At 43.6% G+C, this 27,019-nt stretch overlaps 1 long non-coding RNA gene and 1 pseudogene across 2 annotated transcripts; both read right to left on the bottom strand.

The window, feature by feature from the left end:
* Positions 1-658: 658 nt before the first annotated feature.
* Positions 659-7,711, bottom strand: LOC143442744 (uncharacterized). Of its 2 annotated transcripts, XR_013111182.1 has the most exons (3): positions 7,647-7,711; positions 2,824-2,904; positions 659-2,529 (listed from the first exon to the last, which is right to left on the bottom strand). It is a non-coding gene; the product is annotated as an uncharacterized LOC143442744 (long non-coding RNA). The 2 variants fall into 2 exon arrangements; XR_013111181.1 differs by lacking the exon at positions 7,647-7,711 and having other exon boundaries at positions 2,824-3,269.
* Positions 7,712-18,285: 10,574 nt separating this feature from the next.
* On the bottom strand, positions 18,286-19,154 carry LOC117711145 (small ribosomal subunit protein uS5 pseudogene; annotated as a pseudogene).
* Between the last annotated feature and the right edge of the window lie 7,865 nt (positions 19,155-27,019).

The raw sequence follows: 27,019 nt of genomic DNA, 5'->3' as shown, positions 1-27,019 counted from the left end.
AGGCAGGCGGATTTCTGAGTTCGAGGCCAGCCTGGTCTACAGAGTGAGTTGCAGGACAGCCAGGGCTACACAGAGAAACCCTGTCTCAAAAAAAAAAAAAAAAAAAAAAAAAAAAAGTTCTGATGACTCCCACATCATTACCAAACCACACAGTCAGCTCTCACAGGCACATGTGCAAAGATTTCCCATCTCCACTTTGCCTGAAATCTAGATAATGCCTTGAGAAAGCTGGCCTTCCTCTCAGACCATGCTCTTCAAACAATGGGGAGAGCAGAGGATCCAGACACTTTGGTTTCCTGGGAGGGAACACTCCAGCTGTGAAAAACCCAAAGTTGTAAATTGTCAGATGGTGACTGCCCATGAAACCTGTCAAGATGCCTGACAGCTCAGCTGAGAACCTAATTACCAGTTACAAAGAAAGACAGGAAAAACATGTTGCCAGAGAGTGCCTGGTCAGACAGAATGAGGTGCAGTGTCCTGAGGTGCAGCCTTCTTCTTGCTTTAACTAGAGCAAAACACACGACTATAGTTGACACTGCACGTGTTTACTGTCTGAACAAAGGAACCATGTCCAGCCACAGCCCTGTGTCAGCTGAGCCCTTGGTAATCACATAAATTGAACAGTGGCATTTGACCTGACAGCACAAACACCCTGGTACTCTCTTTTTCTTTTTTTCTTTCTCTCTCTCTCTCTCTCTCTCTCTCTTTCTTTCTTTCTTTTTATTTTTATTTTCATTTTTCAGGACAGGGTTTCTCTGTATAGCTCTGGCTGTCCTGGAACTCACTCTGTAAACCAGGCTGGCCTTGAACTCATAGAGCTTCACCTGCCTCTGTGAATGCCTGGCTCACTTCTAGTCTTCGATGGCAAGGACAATACCAACCTATGCTTAATTTTTCACCTGTGGTTTACACAGACTTCAACCAACCATCCTTGTTTCCTGAAGTGAAGAAGATCCTTTAAGAGGAATGACATCTAACTCAAAGTCACACAGTCGGTCCACAGCCTACCATCTGATCTTCCAAGAAAGAATATAAAAGCATTATTAAAAAAAAAAAAAAAAAAAGCCATGGGGGGGGTGGGGCTAGAGAGACGGTTCAGTGGTTAAGAGCACTGACTGTTTTTCTAGAGGTTCTGAGTTCAATTCCCAGCAACCACATGGTGGCTCACAACCATCTGTAATGGGATCTGATGCCCTCTTCTGGTGTGTCTGAAGACAACTACACTGTACTCATATACATAAAATAAACAAATAATTCTAAAAAAGAAAGAAAGAAAGAAAGAAAGAAAGAAAAGAGAAGAGAAGAGAAGAGAAGAGAAGAGAAGAGAAGAGAAGAGAAGAGAAGAGAAAAACATGGGCATAGTGGATAGAGACATCTGTGGCCAAGCCTGATTGCCTGAGTTTAACACCCAGGATCCGCCTGATGGAAGGAGAGAGAGGGAACTCCTAAAGTCTGTCCTGAGACCTCCATACCCATGACAGTGTGCACAGCACTCCTCCACATACACAGGAAAAATAGATGTAAAAAAGTAATAATAATTTTTAAAACTCGGAAGAGAGGAAGGAAGGAAGGAAGGAAAGAAAGAAAGAAAGAAAGAAAGAAAGAAAGAAAGAAAGATGGGAAGAAGGGAGGGAGGGAGGGAGGAAGGGAAGAAAGGAGGGAAGAAGGAAGAAAACCATCATGCTAGGACTGATGAAATGGATCATGCCACTGAGTATGATGACTTGAGTTCAATACTTGAGACCTGTGATAGAAGGAGAGAACAAATTCCTGAAAGTTGTCCTCTGACCTCTTCAGACATGATGTGGCATGCATGCACACACACACACACACACACACACACACACACACACGAATGAATAAGCATAAATAAAAAGAAAGCCGGGCAGGGCAGTGGTGGTGCACGCCTTTAATCCCAGCACTTGGGAGGCAGAGGCAGGTGGATTTCTGAGTTTGAGGCCAGCCTGGTCTACAGAGTGAGTTCCAGGACAGCCAGGACTACACAGAAAAACCCTGTCTCGAAAAACAAACAAACAAACAAAACCAAAAACAAACAAACAAACAAAAAAACAGATGACATTCATAAAGAACAGAGAACTGGGATGGAAAATAGGAGGACTGAAGGGGAAGAAGTGGTCAGGGAGAAGGGAATCTGGCTAGGAAATCTAAAAGATGTGGAGAATCCTTACAGGAGACCTCCTACCAAGACCTACAGAAGAGGGCTTGTAGACTCTGTAGAAGCTAGACTCTTTTCTTTCCCTTTCTCCATTTACCAGTTATGTTCTCTTCTGTAAAAGGATTAACAGGATGAGCTCAGTGGGAAAGGAGGCCCCTGTGGGATCCTGTTACCAGCCATCTGTGTTCTGTTCTTTACTGTTCTTTACAAGACGGCTCCAAAACTCTGAACTGGCGAGGGAGTTGGGGCTGCATACAGATCAGCGGAGCTGTTGCTACCCGCTCTGACGCCTGCGGGATGATTCAGTCCTGTGTGCTGGAGGAGTCAGCTGTGGTCCCCTGGAGCCTCCTACTCTAAGGAGGAAAAAAATCAAGAGATGTGGGAAAGTGGCTTGGGAAAGGGGAAGGAGGACCCTAGTCTTGGGGCAGGAAGTCAGGCTAGTAAGATGAACTGGGAGACCCTGAGACTTGATCGAAGAGTTCCAGCTGATCGCAGGGGAGGGATTTTAGGTAATGGCGAGAACACAATCTTCTGTAGATTTTAGCTGCTCTCTAAGAGGGGTATACATACCGTGTGGAGGATGGCAGTCAGTAGAAGCCATATGGTTGTGTCCCCAGGAATTCAGTTCAAACGCAAACCTCACTCACCTCCCAGGTGGGTTTTATCCCGGTACAGGCAGCTCCCGCTATTTCCTGGCTTTCAGAAAATCGCGCAGACTCTTCCTGGTCCTACTGGGCACCATTAATACTTTAGAACGTGTTTGTGCTGAACAGTTGCTAGCATCAGACCTCTCCCCTGGTCACTCACTCAGATCTCTGAGCTACATGCAATTAGAAGAAGAAACCATGCCAGGAAGCTCCTAGGTAGCCTTCCTGTTTGCCCTGCTTTCAGCTGCTTGCGTATCCATAGTGCCAAGAGGCATCTGGATTTACCCTATGCTAATACATAAACACGCTGCTCCACCCCCCAACAACCCCAGGCTTCCCTCAAAGAACTGTCTTTTCATTTGGCTCCTTATCACTCACCAATAAACAGTCCCGTCCCCCCACCACCACCACCCGGGTTTGGCTTCCTGTTGCCATGGCAACTCAAAAGCAACGGGTTGAAGCTGCCAATAAAGGCATCTGCGAGAGCTCCCTACAGCCAGAATCCTTTAAAAACAATAGTACAAAGTGGAATCACCGCTACATCCACCCTCCCCTTCCACCCCACATACACTCTCCATTGTTGGGTTGATGGAAAAACTGGCACTTTGGGGAATAACCAAGAAAGTGGTTGCTTAGCCCCAGAGGAAAGGTTTTCATACCATATACAATGCTTTCTCTAGATACTAGCCTAGAAAGCTGGCCACCTGTCAGGTGTTTGCAGCTGTACAAAGGCCAAGAAATTTACAAAAGAAGTCTGCCCATGCTCTTTCCTTGTCTATTGACTCGCTGTGCTTACAGGGGAGAATCTGGATATTTCAGGAGTCGAACTGCTGGCTGATTTCACACAAAGGGCTCTGAGAGGGGGCTCTGCAGTTAAAAGCACGGGCTGTTCTGCCAGAGGTTTGAGTTTCGCAGCATGCACATGGAGACTCAACTGTCTATGGCTCTGGCTCTAAGGGATCTGACACCCTCTTCTGTCTCCAAAGGCACCAGACACACATGTGATGCATCGATATGAGGTACCAATATATATATAAAAATTAAAATTAAATTAAAAAAAACATGAACAGACTCTTTTGGTTTTTTTCGAGACAGGGTTTCTCTGTGTAGCCCTGGCTGTCCTGGAACTCACTCTGTAGACCAGGCTGGCCTCGAACTCAGAAATCCGCCTGCCTCTGCCTCCCAAGTGCTGGGATTAAAGGCATGCGCCACCACTGCCTGGTGAGCAGACTCTTGATATACTTGGATAATACGTATAAAACTGCTCTGAACAAATAGGGGCCTGAGAGACAGTTCAATGGTCAAGAGCATTGGCTACTGTTGTAGAGTTCTAAGGGTCACATGCATCTACAACTCCAGTTCCAGGGGGATCAGATGTCCTCTCATATACATAAAATATTATATATATATATATATATATATATATATATATATATATCATGTCCTCATATTAACATATTAACTACCATTCTTAAATACATTCCCCTGCAGTTCAGGTTATATGACTAAATTGCTAAGTGCTTATTCTCTAGAGCCAAGCTTCCCGATTTGAATCCCTTCTGTCCCCCTGCTTTGCAGCCATTGTCAAGGTTTTCTCTGTTTCATTTTCCCTCCCTGTCAAACGAGCTACTGTGTAACAGTAGCTTTTCAGAGGGCTTTCATGTAGATGAAATAAATGGAAATCTATAACGTGTAGAGCAGTGTCTGCTTTCCTAAGCTGAGTATCTCTACAATATCGGCATCCACTGCGGGACACGGTGTGCTGCTGGGAACAGACAAGGTATCCTGTCCTCAAAGAACTTACAGTCTAAGTTGTGTATAGTGATGTACTTTAACCCCAGCACTCAGGAGGCAGAGGCAGGTGGATGTCTGTGAGTTCAAGACCAGCCTGGTTTACATAGTGAGTTCCAGGACAGCCAGAGATATGCAGGGAAACCCTGTCTGGAAAAAAAAAAATGATAAAATTCCAGAGAAAGACAACCAATAGTAAGTATTAGGTAACATGGCCAATGCTACTTTGTTAGAGAGAGAACAGGCAGGAGCCAGGAGCTGCCTTGAAGGCTACCTAAGTTCTTCCCAAACATAAACAGATAAATGGTTCATGTGTCAGGCATTTTGAGTTACAAAAAGGCTCCACTTAGCTCAGCCATTTTACTCTAAAGATATATATCCCAGAAAGGCCAGAGGAGCAGGACAGAGTTTTGGCATTTTTACCCAACTGCTTAATCATTAGCATGACTTAGCTGTTTTCCCGTGCTGGGGCCTCTTTTAGAATTATCAGTCGCAAAAAAAAAAAAAAAAAAAAAAAAAAAAAAAAAAAGGAATTATCAGTCGCTTCCTTTCTTTAAATTAAAATGCTTGGTTTTAGTATTGCTTTTCTTCAGTGCTGAGGCTTGAACTCAGAGTCTTTCATATGCTAGGTAATGTTCTACAACTGAGTTTAGTCTGTGTTTTTCATTTTCTTTTTTGAGATACTAAGCTTAAGGTTTCTTTTCAGCTAAAAACCTTAGCTCCCATTCTCACCCCTCAACTGTCTTGCTTGCTTGCTTGCTGTTATGCATTCTTTCTTTTGGCAGTGCTGAGGATGGAACTTAGGTCCTCCAGTGCTGAGCAAGCACAGGGCTGGGGATGGAGCCTAGCATATCCGCTGATGAGCTAAGCAAGGACTCTCCCGATGAAACAGAGATTTTCCTTGAAAAAAAATCTCTCAAGGGGTGGGGTTGGGGGAAGCAGCAGGATGTCTCAGTAGGTAAAGGGCATGTTGACTGGAAATACAAGCTTAAAAACAGAGTTGGATTCTTAGAACCCACAGAGAAAGGAGATAACTGACTTTGCAAAGCTGTCCTCTTACCTCCACAAAGACACACACACAAATCAAATGAGGGAGGGACCAAGGGAGGGAGGGAGAGAGAGAAGAGGGGAGAGAGAGGGAGAGGGGAAGGAAGAGGAAGAGAGAAGACAGAATCTAAAGTTTCTATGCCAGGTATGTTATAAATCAATAGTCAGGTTCTAATATGGGACTGAGGGTGAAATTCAGTGGTAGAGTGCTTTCCTAGCACAGGGAAAGGCCCTGGTTCAATGTCATACACAGAAAATAAATAAACCTAAAACTTTTTTTAAAAATAAGGTTTCTCAGCCGGGCAGTGGTGGCACACACCTTTAATCCCAGCATTTGGGAGGCAGAGGCAGGCAGATATCTGAGTTCAAGGCCAACCTGGCCTACAGAGTGAGTTCCAGGACAGCCAGGTCTACACAGAGAAACCCTGTCTCCAAAAACAAAAACAAAACAACAAACAAAGGTTTCTCTGTAGCCCTGGCTAACATAGAATTCACTCTGTAGACCAGGCTGGACTCAAATGCAACAAATCGGCCTGCCTCTGCCTCCCACGTGCAGGGATTAAAGGTGTGTGCCACCATGCCTGGCTGAAAACATTTTAAGAATAGCAGGATATTTGTTTTAAAAGTAATGGAGGGCTGGGCAGTGGCGGGGCAGCCTTACTAAGACAAAGGCTAGATAGGAATTACAGATTAATACAATGTCACAGAGAGGGATGATTCGCTGGCTTCTGATTGGCTGGCCCCAACATCCCATACTACCTCCAGAGCAGAGGGTAAAAAGATAAAATTAGGAGGGAAGACCAAGGGCAAGTGGGGAGAGTCTTGTGTGCCATTCTCATTAGCTCAGATTTTACTCTGGAGCCTTTAAGAAACTATTGAAAATGTATGAGCCAGAAATATCTTGGACAGATAGATATATTTGTTAGCAAATTCAAGACTTACTCCTCTTTAACACTCAGAATTCCTCCAGGGCTAATTAGCCTGTTTGGGAGAGTGAAACTGCTCCAGTCTTTTTATATTCTGCCCTCTAGTGGTAAGAAGGAAAACAGCTATTTCAGTAACCACCGCTGGGAAAGGGTTTTATTTGTTTGTGCTTTGTTTTTAAAATATTTGAGGTGAATGGGCTGGAGAGACGCTCAACCGTTCCTCCAGCACCTAAATGGTGGTTCACAACCATCTTTAACTCCAGTTATATCTTTAACTCCAGTTCTAGATAGCTTCTTCTGATCACCTGAGATATCAAACATTGCATGCATGTGGTGGACATACATGCAGACAACGCACTCAAGCACATAAAATAAACACATTTGAAATATATACATATATATACACATATATACATATATACACATATACACATATGCATATATACACACATATATATGTACATACATATATCTGTATATATAAAGTATATATAAATATATATACAGAGAGAGAGAATACCTACTTTCCCCACACACAACTTATAATAGATCAGCGTTTATATTATTTTTACATTTGTTTATTTAGTTACTGTGTGTGTGTGTGTGTGTGTGTGTGTGTGTGTGTGATAGGACAAACTTGGAAGGGTTGGTTCTCTTTTTTTTCATGTGGTCCTAGGCTTGGAGGGAAGAGCCACCAGAACCATCTTCCCAACCCTGTTTGTTGGTTTGTTTGTTTTTTGAGACACTGTTTCTCGTTTAGACAAAGCTGGCCTCAAAAGCCATATGAGGCTAACCCTGAACTCCTGATCCTTCTGCCTCTCTCAGGTACTGGGATAACTGACCTAAGTCACCTCAGGCAATGGTATAACAACTGATTTGCTCTGAGTGCCAGTAACTCCTGTTTCTCTCAGAAAGACTCTCAGCTGAGATTACACGTCCATTTCAGGATCTCCCCCAGCTTCTGAACATACACGCACCAGCTGGTTTCTCACAATCACCCGACTCCCACCCCACAGCACCCCACAGCACCCCACAGCACCCTACCCCTCTCCTCCCCACCTTAACAATCTTGACTGCTTTTCTGTTCCTGGACTATGCAGATTTCTCAGCCGGCAGCCATGAGCAGTCAGCAAAGGCTGAGTCTGCTGCCACCAGGTGGTATGGTAGTGAAGTGCATATTTTTCTTGGAACCTTTTCTTCTCAGAAAGTTTTTTAAACTTGGTGTTTTTAATGGCTGGCATCTACTTCTCTATATCTGGGATGTAAAAGGATATTGCTCCCCTAGGCCCAAGTTTAAAGAATGAATGTGGAGAAGTAGAAACCAAGAGTTGGGTCTAGGGCTGCAGAGATGTCTCAGTGGTTAAGAGCCCTGACTGCTCTTCCAGAGGTCCTGAGTTCAATTCTCAGCAACCACATGGTGGCTCACAACCATCTGTAATGGGATCTGATGCCCTCTTCTGGTGTGTCTGAAGACAGCTGCATACATAAAATAAATAAATCTTTAGAAAACTAGAGTTGGGTCTAGATAGATGGCTCAGAGGTAAAGAACACTTTCTGGTCTTTCAGAGGACCTGGGTTTTGATCCCACCTAGTCATTCACAACTGGCTGTTACTCTAGTTGCAGAGGACTGAATTCTTTCTTCTGACCTTCGAAGACAAGAGGCACATGTGTGGTATACATATATGTAAACACTCATGAAATAAAAATAAATAAAAATCTTTAACAATTTTCACAAAATCACAAGAGCTGCCCCCTCCCCGACACACACCCGAAATGAATTTATCATTTCTGACTTCGCACAGGATGTGAGCTACAGGCCTACAGCAACTTTGAGAAGGGCAAGTCTGCTGAAGCATTTTCCCTGTTTTATTTGAAAAGAATTTCCTTCCCTCATACCTTCACCCTCAGTCCCCTGCCCAAAGTCCCTATGTCTCTAAGAAAGAGCTGTAATAATGCCTTTCATGGTAGGAGTAGAAGCAACCCATGTATGTCAGAGCTGGCAAGATGGCTCAGGGGTGAAGTGCCATGTAAATTTGACTGCCTCAGTTGGATCCTGGAACCTACAGAGGACAAAGAGAACTGACTCCTAAACATTGATTAAAGCTGAGCTAGTCCCTCCATATTACAGATGAGGAAACTAAGGCTCAAGATAGAGTCAACTAACCTGGATGCTTAAGGCTCTCAGAAACTGAACCACCAACTAAAGAGCATACATGGGCTGGACCTGGGCTCCTGCACATATGTACCAGATGTTTAGCTTGTTCTTCATGTGGATCCCGAACAACTTGAATGAGGGCTATCCCAAAAGCTGTTGCCTGAATATGGGATATTTTCTACTAGCTGGGCTGCCTTGTCTTGCCCCACAGAGACTTGATATGCCTCCATGGGGGGATACCTAGAGGGACCCCCACCTGGGAGAAAGGGATGGGGAAGTAGTTGTGGGAGGGGTGACTGGGAGTGGATATAAAGTGAATAAGTAAAAATAAGACTTTAGGTAAAGGATTTCATCAAGGCCCTAGGGAAAGGTACAGTCAGATTTGTAGTTTTGCAATGCATTTTATACTACCCTTTGCAATAAAGCACCCACCCCATCAGGGGCTAAAGGTTTACCTCAGTGTTAAAGTGCTTACCTAGCAGAGGCCCTGGGTTCAATCTGGGTCCACAATCAGGGTGCTATTCCAGGTTCATGAGTCATAGATAGAAGTCCAAAGAATCTCAGACTGGCAACAGTGGGCATGTAAATATGTTTGTATATGCATTTCAGCTTGTTCAAATTACATACATACACCAGAGGGCAATTATACAGACTATTTGTATGGCCCTCTAATTTTTGAAATTACTTAAATCTTAAATCTCAGTGCATCTGTTTTGTTTGTTTTTGTTTTGAGACAGGGTTTCTCTGTGTTTAATGTTGGCTGTCCTGGGACTCTGTAAGAACATGCTAGCCTCGAATTCTGAGATCTGCCAGCCTCTGCCTCCTCAGTGCTGGGAGTAACGGTGTGTGCCATCACACCTGCCTTCAGTGCATCTTGAAAGTACAATTTGAGTAAAAATAGCATCTTTCTCTTGGCGCATGGTGGTACACATCTGTAATCCCATAACTGGGAGAATCAGGCAAGATAATTAAAAGTTCAAACCCAGCTTGACCTACCAGGAGACCCTATCTCAGAACAGAAGGTGTCTTGGTTACAAAAAACATGCTTTGAAGAGACACCACGAAGAAAACAATTTACAAAAGGAAGCATTTAGGTGGCAACCCGCTTACAGTTTCAGAGGGCGAGTCCATGATCACTGTGACAAGGAACATGACAGGATGCAGAAGAAATGGTACTGGAGCAGTAGCTGAAACCTTACATATTAAGACAAGAACCACAAGGCAGAGAGAGAGAGAGACAGAGACAGAGACAGAGAGAGACACAGAGAGAGAGAGACAGAGACAGAGAGAGACACAGAGACAGAGACAGAGACAGAGACAGAGAGAGACAGACAGACAGAGAGACAGAGAGACAGAGAGACACACACAGAGAGAGAGAGATTGAATGGGGTGGGATTTTGAAACTTCAAAGTCCATTCCCCTATCACACACCTCTACCTCCTGTAACAAGGCCACACCTCTTAATCCTTACCAAATAGTTCCACCAACTAGGGCCCAAGCATTCAAACATATGAGACTATAGAGGCCATTCTCATTCAAACCACCAGAGAAAGAGTAAATAGGACAATGTTGTATTTAAAGTACTTAGCATAGTCACTGACATAAAGTAACATTTATGTTCTTTCTTGGTTTTTTTCAAGTTTTTTTAAATATTTATATACTTTATCTCATGTGTTTGATTGTTTTGCTGGTATTTGTGTCCACAGCTGGTGCTCAGGAACTGGGGTGTAGACAGCTGTGAGCTGCCATGTGAGTGCTGGAAACTAAGCCAGGTCCTGTGCAAGAACAAGTGCTCTTAACAACTGGGCCAACTTTCCAGTCTTGTTATGTTATTTCTATTATCTGTTTCTGTGGTGAATATGCCAGAGAGTGCGTCTAAGTTACTGAGCTATGTTGTGGGAGATATTTAAATCTCTAACCCAAATAAGACCGGTCAATGAAAACACAACTCAGTAATTATGAATATATTCTATAAGCCTAGATTGGGCAGATACCCGTACACTACTCTGTTCCCCAGCTATGAGACCCTTATAACTTGAGGATTTTCTAAACCCTGTGTCTGTCCTTCTACCTCCTGCTTCCTCCAGTCATTCTCCCCCTGCTCTCTTCCCACCAACCTTTATATCTCCACCTCCCCTTCCTCCACCCAATCACTGGCTCCAGCCTTTATTTTACAAATTAAGATGGGCAGAAGGTTCACTAGAAATCACCTGTGTAATGACTCACTCCTCCTCTGCAGCCCTTCACAGGAAAGGGGAATTAGGATCAAAATACAAGGCCGGAGTATCCACAACCGAGCTAAACATGTTGTTTTTCATTTAATTTTCCCAACAAAACTTTGAAGTAGGTTCCCATGCTATCTGCTCAGCATTGGTGATAACATTAGGCTTGAGGGGTTGAGCATGTGCCTGAGGCCACAGACTAGGAAGGAGCTGTGCTAGGTCAAAACTAGGTCTGAGCTGGGGATGGGGATTAGTCCCAGCACTCAAGGCCTAGGCAGGTAGAGCTCTGAGTTTCAGGCCAGCCTAGTCTGCAGAGTGTTCCAGGACAGCCAGGGTCATGGTCATATTAAAAAAAAAAATCCTGTCTTAAAATAACAAAGGAAAAAAGTTTACCTCTGTCTGCTGACTCCCTGTCTGCTGTCTGCCAGTGTGTGTGGATGCACAAGCCACACCATGTATGTGACAACTTCTAGGAGTCAATTGTCTCCCTCCACCACGGGGGTCCCTGGGATCAAACTCAGCCTGTAAGACTTGTCAGCAAGCACCTTTACCCACTGAGCCATCCCACTGATATCCCATCCCAATTTTGTAAATTTTTGAGACAAGGTCTTGCATAGCCCAGGCTAGCTTCCAACTTGCTGTGTGTGGTTAATGACCTTGAAATCCTGATTCTCCTGCCTCCACCTCAGTAGTATAGGATTACTGAAGTGTGCCATCAAGCCAGATTCCTGTCTTTAATCTTAGTAATTAGTTTATACATCTTGATTACAGAAAAGAGAAGAGATAACCCTCCTGCTCTGGAGTATTTAGACTTCTTTGCTAGAACTCTATATTCAAATATATTCGATACATAGTACATGTGGAATGGATTAGCCCATTCAGGTAAATACTTTCTGTTTAATATTTTTTGTTTGTTTGTTTTTCAAGACAGGGTTTCTCTATGTAGCCCTGACTGTCCTGGAACTCATTTTGTAGACTAGGTAGAGATCTGCCTACCTCTGCCTCCTGTTTGCCTCCTGAGTGCTGAGATTAAAGACATGCACTGCCACCACCTAGCTTGCTTCCTATTTCTTTTTGAGACAGCATCTTGTATATCCTAGGTTGGCCTCTAGAGAGCCAAACTGGTCTTGAATTCCTGATTCTTCCACTTTACCTTCCAAGTGCTGAAATTATAGGTGGTGCCACCACACCTATTATTATTATTATTATTATTATTATTATTATTATTATTATTATTACTACTGTGTGTATGAGAGAGAAGGAGGAGGAGGAAGAGGAAGAAGAGGATGAGGAAGAGGAGGAGAAGGAGGAGGAGGAGAAGGAAGAAGAGGAGGAAGAAGAAGAAGATGAGGAAGAGGAGGGGAAGAAAGAAAGGAATTTGATAACCCTGTAACATAGCTTTCAGGCAAGAAAGTAACTTGGCTTTTTCACTCATTCTTCACTTTCTTTCTGCACTCATTCCTCAAAAATCCCTTCCATAGGGGGCTGGAGAGATGTCTCAGTGGTTAAGAGCACTGTCTGCTCTTCCAGGGGTCCTGAGTTCAATTCCCAGCAACCACATGGTGGCTCAGAACAATCTGTAATGGGATCTGATGCCCTCTTCTAGTGTATGTGAAGACTGCAACACTGTTCTCATATACATATCTTTTTTTAAAAAAAAATCCTTTCCACAGCTTCTCTACATTGGCTCTGTAGAGGTTGTTGTTTTCCTTTGTACAACTGGAAGTCATGCTAGAAATAACTAGCATCAGAACCCCCCACCCCAAAAAAAGACCCAAAACACTTTAATTCCAGCACTCAGGAGGCAGAGGAAGGAGGTTGTCTGTCTGAGTTAAAAATCAGCTTGGTTAGGGCTGGAGAGATGACTCAGCTTTTCCAAAAGTCCTGAGTTCAATTCCCAGCAACTATATACTGGCCTGAAACCATCTATAATGGGATCCAATGCCTTCATCTGGCATGCAGGCTCTCTATGCAGATAGAGTACTTATATACATACAATAAAGAAAGAAAGAAATCTAAATCTAAGCCCCTCACCCCAAAAATCAGACAGGAAACCCCAGCCTGGTCTACATGGTGAGTTCCAGGAAAGCAAGGGCTACAAAGCCAGATCCTCTTTCAAAAATGAAAATAAGTCTTTATTTTTCTCACCAAACTGCTCTCTACTTTTTTTGTGTGTGGTATTTCGAGACAGGGTTTCTCTGTGTAGCCCTGGCTGTCCTGGAACTCACTCTGTAGACCAGGCTGGCCTCGAACTCAGAAATCCGCCTGCCTCTGCCTCCCAAGTGCTGGGATTAAAGGCGTGTGCCACCACCGCCCGGCAAGGATGCTTTTTCTTGCTGAGTATAATGATATATATCAATAATCTTATCTTTGGAAACTGGAGACGGGGGTGGGGGGAGGGTTAGGATTGGGTTGTCTTTCTTAGCAATATAATAAGTTTTAGGCCAGTCTGCTTTACATGAGATTCTCTTTCAAAAAACAAACAGCTGGGCCTGGTGGTACATGCCTTTAATCACAGCACTTAAGTCAGGCAGATCTTTGTGAGTCTGCAGCCAGCAAGGGTTACATGGTAAGACTTTGATCTCAACAAACAAACAAGCAAATAACAACAACAACAAAACAAAATGTAGGGCTTGGTGATACACACCTGTGATCTTAGTAAGCAGGAAGCTGAGGCAGGATTTTAGGATCATCTTGGGCTTCAGAGTAAGATTATGAGTCAAAGAAACAAGCAAACAGGTTCTGGAGAGCTGTCTCAGAGGTCAAGAACACTTGCTATTCTTGCGGAAGGCCAAGGTTCAATTCCCAGTACTCATGATGTGGTAGCTGATACCATCTGTAATAACTCTAATTTTAGAGGCTCCAGTGCTGCCCTCTGGCCTTTGTAGGTACCAGGTACACATTGGTTCCCATACATATGTGCAGACAAATACTCATACATGTAAAATAAAGTAATCCTGTCTATTTGTTTGTTTTTGTTTTTCAAGACAGCTTTCTCTGTGTAACTGCCCTGGCTGTCATGGAACTCTGTATATCAGGATGGCCTCACACTTACAGAGATCTACCTGCCTCTGTCTGCAGAGAGCTGGGATTAGAGTCATGCTATGGCAAGTAAATCTTAGAAGCAAAACAAAAAGCAGGGTCAGTGAATTGGCTCATCAAGTAAAGGCATTTGAACAACTCAGGTGAACTGGGTTTGATTCCCAGACTTACTTAACTCCTCTGTGTGTGTGTGCATATATGTATATGTGAGGAGCCGCATTCGCCATTAAAAGATGGTGCAGGCTTCTGCTTCCTGGTTCTTCATGGAAGCTTTACTTGAGAATGCGCCTGCGCATGGCGCGAAAACCGAGTATGACAATTGGATGAAAGATTTGAGCCAATGAGGGATCTGCACGTCTCACAAAGCTCTATTTAAGCAGCGGGCTTTCTGAGCTCAGCATCCTTCCCCTTTTCTCCATCTTGAAGAGCTGTTCAATAAATGCTGTCAGAAGAATCCTGAGTGTGGCGCTCTCCTTATCGGCGAGGCTGCGCGCTACATGTATATATGCATATATAAATATATATAAATATATGTATATGTGTATATGTATATATGTGCATATATGATATATATAGTGTGTGCATATATGTATATATGCATATACAAATATATGTGTATATGTATATATGTGTATGTATATATGTGTGTATGTATTTGTGTGTGTATATATATACATATATATATATACATATATATATATACATGTGTCACACACATCATGTACACCCACAAACAACAATAATAAAAAATTAAACAGAGAAAGAATCCTCATCTATGGAATAAAATTTTGAAAATAGAGCCAGGCAGTAGTGAGGTATATTTTCAATCTTAATATTGGGGAGGTAGAGGCAGGCAGATCTCTGAGTTCAAAACTGGCCTGGTCAGGACAGCCAGGGCTACACAGAGAAACCCAGGATGGAAAGAAAAAAGAAATTGAAAGAAAGATGAGGGTTAAATAAAATTTGGTATGCTGACCTATGACTGGCAGACTATTCAGTTGAAGTAACATTCACAAAGTCTTTGCTACTTGGCAGATATTGTTTGAAGTGTCGGGGGTGTAAAATAAAGCAGAATAAAGTTCTTTATTTCTACTGGAAGAATTTGGCAGGTAGAGAAAACAGCTTATAGAAGTCAGGGATCTTTCAACAAAGGTCACTGGGTAACTAAGAATCACCTGTAGGATTGGGATGCTAGGTTCACCATTATGTGTCCCAGGACAATGACCCAAGTCTAACTATCTTTAGGGGTTCCACTGCCATCGATAAGGACAGATACTTAGGACTTTAAACTGCCAATACGTTTGGAACAGGCATTAGACACCAATTTTCCACTGCTGTATCTGTCACTCAGGAATTCATTCTTCCTACAAATTTCTCTATCCTGTCTATCCCACCAAATTTCTCTCGCTTAAATTGCTAGCTCCAATAAACAAGCTAGATCCGAAAAGGCCATGCATGGTGGTGCACATCCATAATCACAGCACTTCAGCTGAGGCAGGAAGATCATTGTGACTTTGAGGCCAACCTTGGTTACATAGTGAGCCCCACGCTGAGTCTAAGCTGTAGAATGAGACTCAGTGTGAAACCAATACACAAACAAGCACACAGCCTGGCAACCATCTGCCGGGTCGCTAGAGGCTGTGCCCACTCCTTACTTTAAGGGAAGCCGAAGAAGCACATGGTACTTTGCTGTTTCTTACAATTCTGCCTCTAACCAAGACTCTCGGCCTGGGAATTCAGGAAGAGCCGTCTCATAATCACTTTCCCAAGGCAACAACAAATGTCCGCTGGAGAGGAAGAGCGTGGGATGATAAGAGGTTAGAGAAATAAGCAGGGACCCAATAATTCAGGGTTTACAGGAGAAAATAAGGAAATGGTTTTTACCTGGGGACTAGCATGATTGGATTTGTGGGTGTTTTTTAAAAGATGATTGTAGTGGCTACTGCCATGGACAGTGGGGAGGGAAAAGCAGAGAAAGGGAGAGAATCATGAGGCCATTGAAGTTCAAACTAGAGTTCATTGTACCCGGACTAATATGCCAGGAAGAGAGAACAGAAAAATTGCTTATGGGTGTCACCTCAGAGATCGGTGAGCAGTGCTTGCTCATGAGGAGAGGGAAATTGGTGGCTCATTGCTGATCCAAGTCATGTGTCATGTCTTCCCTCTTAATTCTCTCTCTCTCCCCTTCCTTCCTCCCCATCCATCTCCCTCTTTTAAATCCAGACAGGGTTTCTCTATGTAGCCTGGCTATTCTGGAACTCACTCTTGAGTTCTGGCTGGCCTTGAACACCCACCGAGATCTGCCTCTGCCTCCCAAGTGCTGGAGTTCGAGGCGTACACCACCTCGGCCCAACATTCCCTCTTCATTCCTATTCTTCCTCTCTTTGTCCCTCTTTGCAAAGTATACAGTTTTGATTACTATAGCTTCATAGTAAATGTTTTTCTGTGAGTGGGTCAAGCTGAGGGTGGAGTCCCGGCTGTGCACATCCGTGTGCCACCGAGCTACAGTCTGGTCTACTCTGCTTTTTTTCCTTCCTATTTGGCCACACTGGAGTTAACGTGATCTTCAAAAACATCAAGCAGATCACATTTCTTCTCTGCGTAAAGTCTTTAGTGGCTTCTGTGGCTCTAAAAACAAAACCTAAGCTTCCACTATAACTTCAAACACCTTCATGACTGAGCTCTTCCCTTCCTCCCCAGTCATTCTGTGCCCCATGCTCCTCCCTAGTCATTACCTTCGGCAATTAGGGCCTGTTTATTCATGCTATAGTCTATGTGTGCTTTAAATTTTTTCTTTTGAGTATTCTTCCTGGGATGTACTTCATTAGTTTAACACTTGGCTTTTCTAAAAAATTACTATTTAATTTTGTTATTATTACTGTTGGACGTCTGTGTAACTGTGCATGTGGAAGTCAGAGGACAACTTTGTAGTCTTGTCCTTCTATCCACTTTAACTTGGGTTCCAGGGCTGAAACTCAGGCTGTGGGTAGACAGTGCCTCTACCCACTGAACCATCTCATTAGTTCTCATGGTATTTATTTATTTATTTATTTATTTATTTATTTATTTATTGAGAAGGGAGTCTCTCAAACTCCTAGGTTCAAGCATTCCTCCACTTCAGCCGCCTGGGCCCTGGGACTCGAGATATTTGTCATTTCTTTCTACATTCGTTTATTCATTTTTTGAGTCAGTGTCTCCTGTATCCCAGGGGGACATGCATGTAGTAAAGATGACCTTAAAGTTCTAAGTTTAAGGCCATCCTGGGGTAGTAGAGATGGCTCAGTGGTTAAAAGCACTGACTGCTCTTGCCTGCCTCTGCCTCCCAAGTGCTGCGATTAAAGGCATGCGCCACCACCGCCCGGTGTAAATAAATCTTTAAGACTTCTGATCAGCCAGGCAGTGGTGGCACACGCACCACTGGAGGCAGAGGCAGGCGGATTTCTGAGTTCGAGGCCAGCCTGGTCTACAAAGTGAGTTCCAGGACAGCCAGGACTACACAGAGAAACCCTGTCTCGAAAAACCAAAAATAAAAAGACTTCTGGTCCTCCTGCTTCCAGCTTTCACATGCTTAGGTTATAGGTATGCAGCATCACTGCCAGCTTTGCGTGGTGCTGAGGACCAAATCCAGGGCTTTGAGCGTGCTGGGCCTGTACTCAGCTAACTCCACTCCTCCTCCGCCTTCCTCCGCCTTTGCAGAGTTCCTTCTATTTTGATTTTTAGGTTTCAGCTCATATGACTCACTCAAAGAGGCAATCCTTTAGTTCAGTGTTTCCCAGCAGAGAATGACTCTATTTCCCAGAGTTCTGCCAATACTAGAAACTTTTTTTTTTGTCGTGATGAGAAGGATTGTAGGTTACTGGCAGACAGAATCCAGGGATGTTACTAAATGTTCAGCAGGGCATCCTTGTGCAAGAAAGAACTAGCCAGGAAGCTAGCAAGATGGCTCATGAGTAAAGGCACTTGTCACCAGACCTCATGACTTATAACTGTAAAATATACTTTCCTTATTAACGTTTTATTTTTAAAATTAATATAGCCGGGCAGTGGTGGCACACGCCTTTAATCCCAGCACTTGGGAGGCAGAGGGAGGCAGATTTCTGAGTTCGAGGCTAGCCTGGTCTACAGAGTGAGTTCCAGGACAGCCAGCGCTATACAGAGAAACCCTGTCTCCAAAAACAAAAACAAAATTAATGTAAATCAAATTCTCAACAATTTATTTATTTATTTATTTATTTATTTATCAGACTTAATTCATTTTATTTTTCTGGTATAAAACCCCTATGTGGTAGTCACAGCTGGAGCCTGAGTCCTCTGAACAGAAACTCTGGTATGGGTTTTCACAAGATGATCAGAGAATTCCTCATAAGGAGACTTGATGAACACATTCTCTTTCCAGAGGTCGGAGTCAGGCAGCTGTAGGTCTTGGAGATGGCATCAAAGGTGGCCTTGGCAAAGTTGCCCAAGGTGGCAGTGCAGCCTCTGGCTGAAGTGTAGTTGTCATCTACACCGGCCATCATCAGTAGCTTCTTGGGCACAGGAGCAGAGACAATGCCAGTGTCTCTGGGGGCAGGGATGAGACGCACCAGCATGAAGCCACAGAGGCCTGTCACCTTGCATGGAACAGTGTGGGGCCAATCTTGTTCTCCCACTAACCTCTCCACACAGGAACGATGGAAAGCTTGGCCAAGATGATGGCCCCTCGGATGGCAGTGGCAACCTCCTTGGAGACTTAACTCTAAGGCCAACATGACCATTGTAGTCCCCAATAGTGACAAAAGCCTTGAACCTGGTCTGCTGGCCAGCCCGAGTCTGCTTCTGCACTGGCTTGATTTTCAGAACTTATCCTTTAGGGATTCACCCAGGAAAAAGTCAATAATCTCAGACTCTTTAATGGTCAGGTAGAACAGGTAGATCTCCTCCAAGGACTTAATCTTCATGTCCTTAACCAGGTGGCCCAGCTTGGTGACCACTCCTTGTCTTCAGTTTTACCTCCACGAGCCCTGTGGCTCCGATCACGACCGAGGCCCCTAAGACTGCTGCCCTGCCGAATCCTCCTTGGAGGCCTGAAGGGTCTTGGCCTCCTAATCCTGCCCCCCACCCTCACCCCGTCCTCCCGGCCCTCCCACCGCACTGATGTCATCCGCCATTTGGTGTTTTCCTGAAGAAGCAGCAAAGTATTTCTTTTTAATCATTACTTAAACTGATACTTTTGGAGTACCAACTATATGCCAATCAATGAGCTAGATTGCTGGAAATATAATCAGGAACAAGAAACAATTCTTGAGGGCCAGTGAGCTGGCTTAGAAGGCAGAGGAGCTTGCCACCAAGACTAATGATTTGTGTTTGATCCCCAGAGAAGGAATGAATGACTCCTGTAGTTGTCCTTTGTTCTACACACACACACACACACACACACACACACACACACACACACACACCATGGAATGGAATTGTGGGCACACACACAGAGTAGACAGAGAGACAGAGAGACAGAGAGACAGACAGACAGACAGACAGACAGATAACATATAATTTCAAAAAGGAGATGGAGGAGGAAGATGAGATCTGTCTCTTGATCTCAAAGTGCTTACAGGTCAAGGTTTGGTTGGGAAGAGACAGAGCCATTTCTATTTTGGAGTGCTGAAGGAAATGAGGAAGAACACAGGATCTGCGCTTCATGAGTTCTGGGGGAAGGATGAGAAGGAAAGATGCAGGTAAACAACTACAATTGCCAGAAAAGAAAAAAGGCAAGAAGAGTGAGATCTCTGCTAGTGATGGAAATGGAGAAGTCTGCTGGAAGAGGGTTTGACAGGGTTGGAACTGCAGGGAGCTAGGTGAGGACTGGGTAAAATGCAGGGAGGACTTGGAGACAAGGGGAGAGGGCATTTGAGACAGAGAGAATGGCAAGAGCCAAGCACAGAGTGTGTGTGCCAGGAACACACAGACTTGCTTGGCTAAGGCACAGCAGGCCAGTGAGAGCCTAGTCTGGGTCCAAAGTGGGTCAGTTGAATAAGAATACCCATGACCCACATTGTGCCCATATTTCCTATAATTTACAGCAATGCTCCCAGGTGCACCCAGGAAAGGAGAAGTTTTGAGAAATCTGGTGACTTAGCAAATTGTTAGCAGGCCAGTATTGCTTTGAGCATCAGGACTGGCTTACTATACCTCTCAGAAACTCAATGACAACACCCAAGGGAGGACAGAGATCCAGATACACAATAGGACATGTCCTTTCTCGTTCTATAAACAATATGTTGCTAAATTTTATTTTCAGGGGAAAAATATCTCAGAAATGAGTTCTTTCCTTTTGCTCCCAGGTATGACAGAAATGAGTGGACACCGAAATGGGAGGGGAGGGGAGAAGAGGAGGGACAGTGGACAGGGAGACTGCTCACTTTGCCTGAGGAACAAAGCTACGCTGAAAAATTCATCTGCAAAAACGCCAGTTGCCATAGCGGTTGGTCACCTTTTCCACTGTCCCTCCTTTAAAAGAATCAGTGTTGGTCTTGAAGATTGAGACTGTTCCCTTTCACCTCTTCTCCCTTTTTCTTTTCTTCCATCCAAATCCAGCTGCGCATCTGGGAACACTGTGGTGGCGGCAATTTCAGAAGCAGGACCTTAGGATCAAAGAAGCAGCTTGGTGTGAGTTTAAATGCTCCGTTTCTGCCTCCTGAGGCATCCTGGGACTTATTTAAGTGAGGAGGGTAGAGATTAAGGGAGGTGTAAGTGGCTTAAAAATAACATGGACGTTGGCTTATAAACAGTGCAATCAAAATTCTCTGAAACTCAGGGAGATCCGGTTCTTCTTCCTCCCAACAGCCCTAAGCCTCCCAACAGCCAGTGTTCACTGAGCGTGTACTTTATGCCAGTTGCTATTCAGACTCCGTATTCCCAGCTAAGCTGTCACAACCAAAACTGAAAAGTTGGACATAGGGTTCACTAGCTGAACACAGGCTGTGTACCAGAGCACTGTGCCGAGAACGTGACAAGCATTTTCCCATGACAAGTGTCTGTTTTACTGGGGAGTCGGAATGGAATAAATGGGCTGCTCAAATCTACAGCCCCAGGAGCAGGACTCAATAAGTTTGTACTCCATAACTCAGGAACTTCAGTGCTCCAAATATAGAAATGGAAGACTGGCTCAAGGTGTCAGAACCAGCAGCCACAGGCTGGCATCTGAATAAAGCTCTAATACAAGAACTGAAATGCTGACATTTTGTAATAATAAAAGTAAAGGAAGACAATTTGTTATTCTTTTTTTTTTTTTCCATTTTGGTTTTTCCAGATGGGTTTCTCTATGTAGCCATAGCAGTCTTGGAACTTGCTCTGTAGGCCAGGCCGGCCTTGAATTTTCTGTAACCTCCAGCCTCTGCTGAGATCACAGGTATGCACTACCATGCCCTGCCTTTAAAGACACCTACAGTCAATAGCTGGGCAGAAGAGAGAGATAGGTGGGGTCTAGCACACACAAGGCTCTGAATTCAATCTGGAGCAGCATCCCTTTCCTCCCTAAAATAAGTCTTAGTTTGAGCTACTATAACTAAACACCTCAGACTGGGTAATTAAATATATTTATTTATTTACTTGCTTATTTATTTATCTATCTATTGATTGATTGGTTGGCTGGTTGAGTTTTAGAGAGAGGATTTCTCTGTGTAGCCCTGGCTATCCTGGAACTCTGGCAGTTGTAGATTAGGCTAGCCTTGAACTCAGAGATCTGCCTGCCTCTGCCTCCTGAGTGCTGGGATTAAAGGCTTGCACCACCTTTAAGGGCAGGAATTCCATTTATGAAGGCTCCACCCTCAAAAACCTAGGAATCTCCCTAAGGCTCCATCTCTCATTGACTCTGGGCATTAGGCTTCAGTGCAAGAATTTTAGAAGGATGTATGGATTTAGGGCATTTTGATACGGAGCCTTTAGTTCCGAGACCATCTGAAAACAGAACAGCTTACAGCATGCTTATAGTGGCCATATGTTTCTAAACTGAACTCTCTGGGAACAATACTATCAGAGACACTGAGGAGAAACACCGTAAGATGGAATATGGGAAGTGCAGTACACTTAGAACTTTTTTTTTTTTTTTGGTTTTTCGAGACAGGGTTTCTCTGTGTAGCCCTGGCTGTTCTGGAACTCACTCTGTAGACCAGGCTGGCCTTGAACTCAGAAATCCGCCTGCCTCTGCCTCCCAAGTGCTGGGATTAAAGGCGTGCACCACCCCTGCCTGGCTAGACTTAGAACATGTTAATGTATCAAATAAATAAATAAGAAGGGTAGTATTCAAGAAAGGATAGGAGCCCATCAGTGGTGACACATACCTTTAATCCCAGCACTTGGGTGACAGAGGCAAGCAGATCTCTGAATTTGAGGGCAGGCTGGTGAGATGGATCAGAGGTTAAGAGCACTGACTGTTCTTCCAGAGGTCCTAAGTTCAATTCCCAGCAACTACATAGTGGCTCACAACCATCTGTAATGGTATCTGATGCCCTCTCCTGGTGTGTCTGAAGACAGCTACAGTGTACTCATATACATAAAATAAATAAATAAATCTTTGCTGGGCAGTGGTGGCGCACGCCTTTAATCCCAGCACTTGGGAGGCAGAGGCAGGTGGATTTCTGAGTTCGAGGCCAGCCTCGCCTACAGAGTGAGTTCCAGGACAGCCAGGGCTACACAGAGAAACCCTGTCTCGAAAAACAAAACTAAAAAAAAAAAAAAAGAAGAAGAAGAAGAACTTGAGGGCAGCTTAGTCCACATCGAGTTCTAGGACAACCAGGGCTACACAGAGAAATCCTGTTTTGAAAAAACAAAAACAAAAAAGGAAAAGAAAGAAATGATAGTAATATATTAAAAGGCCACAGAAGCCAGACAGAAGGACTTAAGTCTGGGCAATTAGCACACTGAAGTAAATAGTTACAGGGCTGGGGAGATGGTTCAGTGGGTAAAGTTCTTGCTGTGCAAGCATAAAGACCTGACTTCAGATCCCCAGAGCCAGTGTTACTTTTCCTATTACTGTGATGCTTTATAAAAAAGCCTGAGAGAAGCAATGTAAGGGCTTAAGAGATGGCTCTGCAGCTAAGAGTGCACACTGCTCTTGTCCAGGATCCAAATTTGTTTCCTTTTTTTTCTTTTTATATATTTTACTCAGAATGTAAACATATATAGAAATCCTTAATTACTCTAGAACCATCAATACAAAGAATTCCAGGGACTTTATGATGCTGAGTTGCAATGTAGGAAGAGTGGGCATTAGCCACCAAGCTACCCGGGTCAGGTGATGACCCATCTCCGTGAGTTCACATGCAACATGCATCATTTTGGAATTCCAAATTTGTTTTCTAGAGCCCATGTTAAGCTGCTTACAATCATCTGTAACACTGATCAGAGAATCCAGTGCCCTCTTCTGGCTTCTTTAAGCACAGAGACACACATGGCATACACTCACAGAGACACATAAATTTAAAAAAATTATAAATATTCTAAAAATATTTTTAAAAGAAAATTAAGGGGGAAAGGGTTTATTTTGGCTCACTATTTTACAGAATGCTCCATCATCCCAGGGAAATCCTGAAAACAGGAACTTGGTCAAGTTGCACATGGAGTCAAGAAGCAGAAAATGACAGTGCTGGCACTCAGCCACTTTCCCCTTGATATGCAACCAGGGGCCACATCTTGGGATGGGTCTTCTCACCTCAACTAACCCAGTCAAGACAATCCCTATAGGCATAGCCAGAGGCCAATTTAATGGACAGAATAATCCCTCACTCTGTATGTCCAAGCACTTGTCTCCGGAGTTAATTCTGGACCCTGTCAAGTTGATAATTAATATTAACAATCACATCAAGCAGAAGCTGAAAGTGATATTTCATGTCTATAGTCCTTGCCCCCCCTATGGTAAGATGGGAGGCAGAGACAAGAGAATCCATGGAAGCTAGCAGGTCAGCTAGCCTGGGGTACATAGCTTTGAACAAGAAACCCCATCTCAAACAAGGTGGAAGGACTAACACCTGAGGTTATCCTCTGAGCTCTCTCTACGAGTGTGCTGCGGTGTGCTGCGGTGTGCTGCGGTGTGCTGCGGTGTGCTGCGGTGTGCTGCGGTGTGCTGCGGTGTGCTGCGGTGTGCTGCGGTGTGCTGCGGTGTGCTGCGGTGTGCTGCGGTGTGCTGCGGTGTGCTATGGTGTGCTGTAGTATATTGTGGTGTTGTATTGTGTTGTGTGCTGTGGTGTGCTGACACCTGCTTGTGCCTTTACTCTTAAATACATACACAAGATTATAAAATCATAATAATGCATACTATAAAATAGAAATCCACAAGTCTATAAAAATAAATCAATAAGCAAATGGGAAGTCGAAATAGATGTTTTAAATTTATATGTGTATTTTAAATTGAGAGCTGAACATTAAAGCTTGGAGCCTTGATCAGACAAAAAAAATTTATAGGTGTATGAGCATTTTGTTTGTATGTATATGGTATGAAAGGTATGTACCTACAGAGGCTGGAGGACATCAAACCACCTGAAAATCAAGTTACAGATGGTTTGTGAGCCGCCATGAGTGTGTGCCCCAGGTTTTTGCTTGTTTGTTTGTTGTTGCTTTGGGTTTTGGTTTTATAGTGCTAGAGGTAAACCATGGCTTCACACAACCTACAGAAATACTCCAGTACCCAGCTGCATAGAAAAATGACTTCTTTACAGTAAAATATGAATGAATAAATGTAGATAGAATTCCAAGATTAGAAAATCACCATTGGAAACCATTATAGAAGTAGTTACATTGGCCAAGAAACATCGCTAAGACCAGAAGCTGAAAACTGGATAAAGAACAGGCTATTTACATAGTCTCAAAATAACTCCCCACAAAATGCTTAATAATTATAAACTCATAGAGGGCTAGTTTCAAAGTGGAGAAGTCTGGCAGAAAGTTAGCATCACCAGCTAATGGCACCAACTGAAATCATGCATTATCTGATGAGACGGGGTAAGAAAAGCCCATGGTTCCAAGGCTATACAGAGAAACCCCGTCTCAAACCCCCCCTCCCCCCCAAAAAAGAAAAGCCCATGGTAATTCTTCAGAACTGCATTATCTGACCAACCTAAACTGAGCAATGTTCTATCAAAGAAACTCTCTTTAATCTTCAAAAGCATAAAGAAAAATCTGAAGTGTAAGTGTACAGCTATAATCCCAGTACTTGGGAGTCTAAGGTTCCATAGTGAAACCCTGTCTAACACACACACACACACACACACACACACACACACACACTATATTACAAATGAAGAAAAGATTAAGGAAGTACTGTTCTAGATCTAAAGTCACAGTGAAGGGGCTGGAAGAGCAGTTCAGAACACTTACTTCAGGGCTGAAGAAATGGTTTATTGGTTAAGAGCACTTGTTGCTCTTCCAGAGGACCTAGGTTCAATTCCCAGCACCCATGTGGAAGTTCACAACTGTCTGTAACTCCATTTCCAGGGAATCTGACACCTTCACACAGACATACATGTAGGCAACATACCAAATGCATATAAAATAAAATGGAGGAGGAAGAGGAGGAAGAGGAAGATGACGATTGTGCTGTGGCAACTGCAATAACAGCAGCAGCAGCGCATACCTTTAGTCCCAGCAGAGACAGGCAGATCTCTGTGAATTCCAGACCAGCCTTCTCTACAGAATTCTAGGACAATCAGGGATACACAATGAAACCCTGTCTGGAAAAACAAAAAGCAAAACCACTTACTGCTCTTTCAGAGGACCCAGGGGCAGTTGCCCACACAGCCATCAGCAATTCCAGTTCCAAGTGATCCAATGCCCTCTTCTGACCTCTCCAGGCATCAGGCACACAATAGGTTACACATATATGCATTCAGGCTAACACTTATTCACAAAAATAGACATAAGTACACAAATCTAAAAATAAATAAGAATTAAGGCACAAGTAAATATAACAGGTAGATCTTGGGCTAACTCCTATGCGTACAGACTTTATTGGATGATTAAAAAACATTTGGCTACACATCCTCAGGTGTTAGTAATCTGTCAGTTGACCATGGTTTCCTGATTTTGAGAACTGTATTGTGGTTGTGTAGAATATCCATGTTGGGAGGCATTGCACTCTGACTTACTTGTGGGTAGTGGAGCACAGTGTTGTCAATCTCCTGCATCTGGTTCAGACTAAGAGACATTATTTGTAGCATACTTACAAGAAAGTGATAAAGAATGGGTGACAGGTTATGAACATTGTTAGTAATCAGTGTCTTTTACGTATGTAAGTACTAATGCCGGGGCAGTGTATTTTCTGATCCTGGCCTGTGGGCATGACAATATCAAACAATCACTAATAAGCAACATGGTAGAAACTCTGTCAACTACTTAACTCTTTCCCCTCCTCCCATTCTTCTTACTAACAGAATCCCAGCTTTATTGAGATGTGGCTGCCTTGAGGTGCTTCCTATGTCTGGGAGATGAAGTTTGTTGCTTCAAGCCAGTCATGATTCAGGCATGAGCATTTTCTGTGATTCTGGTTCATGACACATGAATGCAAGTTTGCTGGGGTAAGGTAGAATTTGGAGAAAGATTGTCCCTGCTATGATATGACATCCACAGATAAAATGACTCCTCTTCTGTTAGGTGTAATGGTTGACCAAGTCAGATCAGTCAGCCAAACAGGGTCTCAAGGGAAGGAGCGAGGAATGAAAAGAAAAAGGCAATTAGACAACATAACATGATTCCAGCCAGTGCTGAGGCTGAAGCAGGTTTATGTTTTTCCAGTCTGCTTTTATATCATTTGTATACATACAAAGAATATGGTCAGTCCTAAGGCATAAACAAAGTAGTTAAGGAACAAACAAACCATAAACAAAGGTCCCACAATTACTGTATTCAGAGTCTTTTTTGTTGTTGTTGTTTTTGTTTTACCAGACAGGGTTTCTCTGTGCAGCCCTGGCTGTCCTGGAACTCACTCTGTAGACCAGGCTGGCCTTGAACTCAGAAATCCACCTGCCTCTGCCTCCCAAGTGCT

Source organism: Arvicanthis niloticus, chromosome 6 (assembly GCF_011762505.2).
Source record: "Arvicanthis niloticus isolate mArvNil1 chromosome 6, mArvNil1.pat.X, whole genome shotgun sequence".
Taxonomy (NCBI): Eukaryota; Metazoa; Chordata; class Mammalia; order Rodentia; family Muridae; genus Arvicanthis; species Arvicanthis niloticus.
This window is presented reverse-complemented; position numbering and strand designations above follow the sequence as displayed.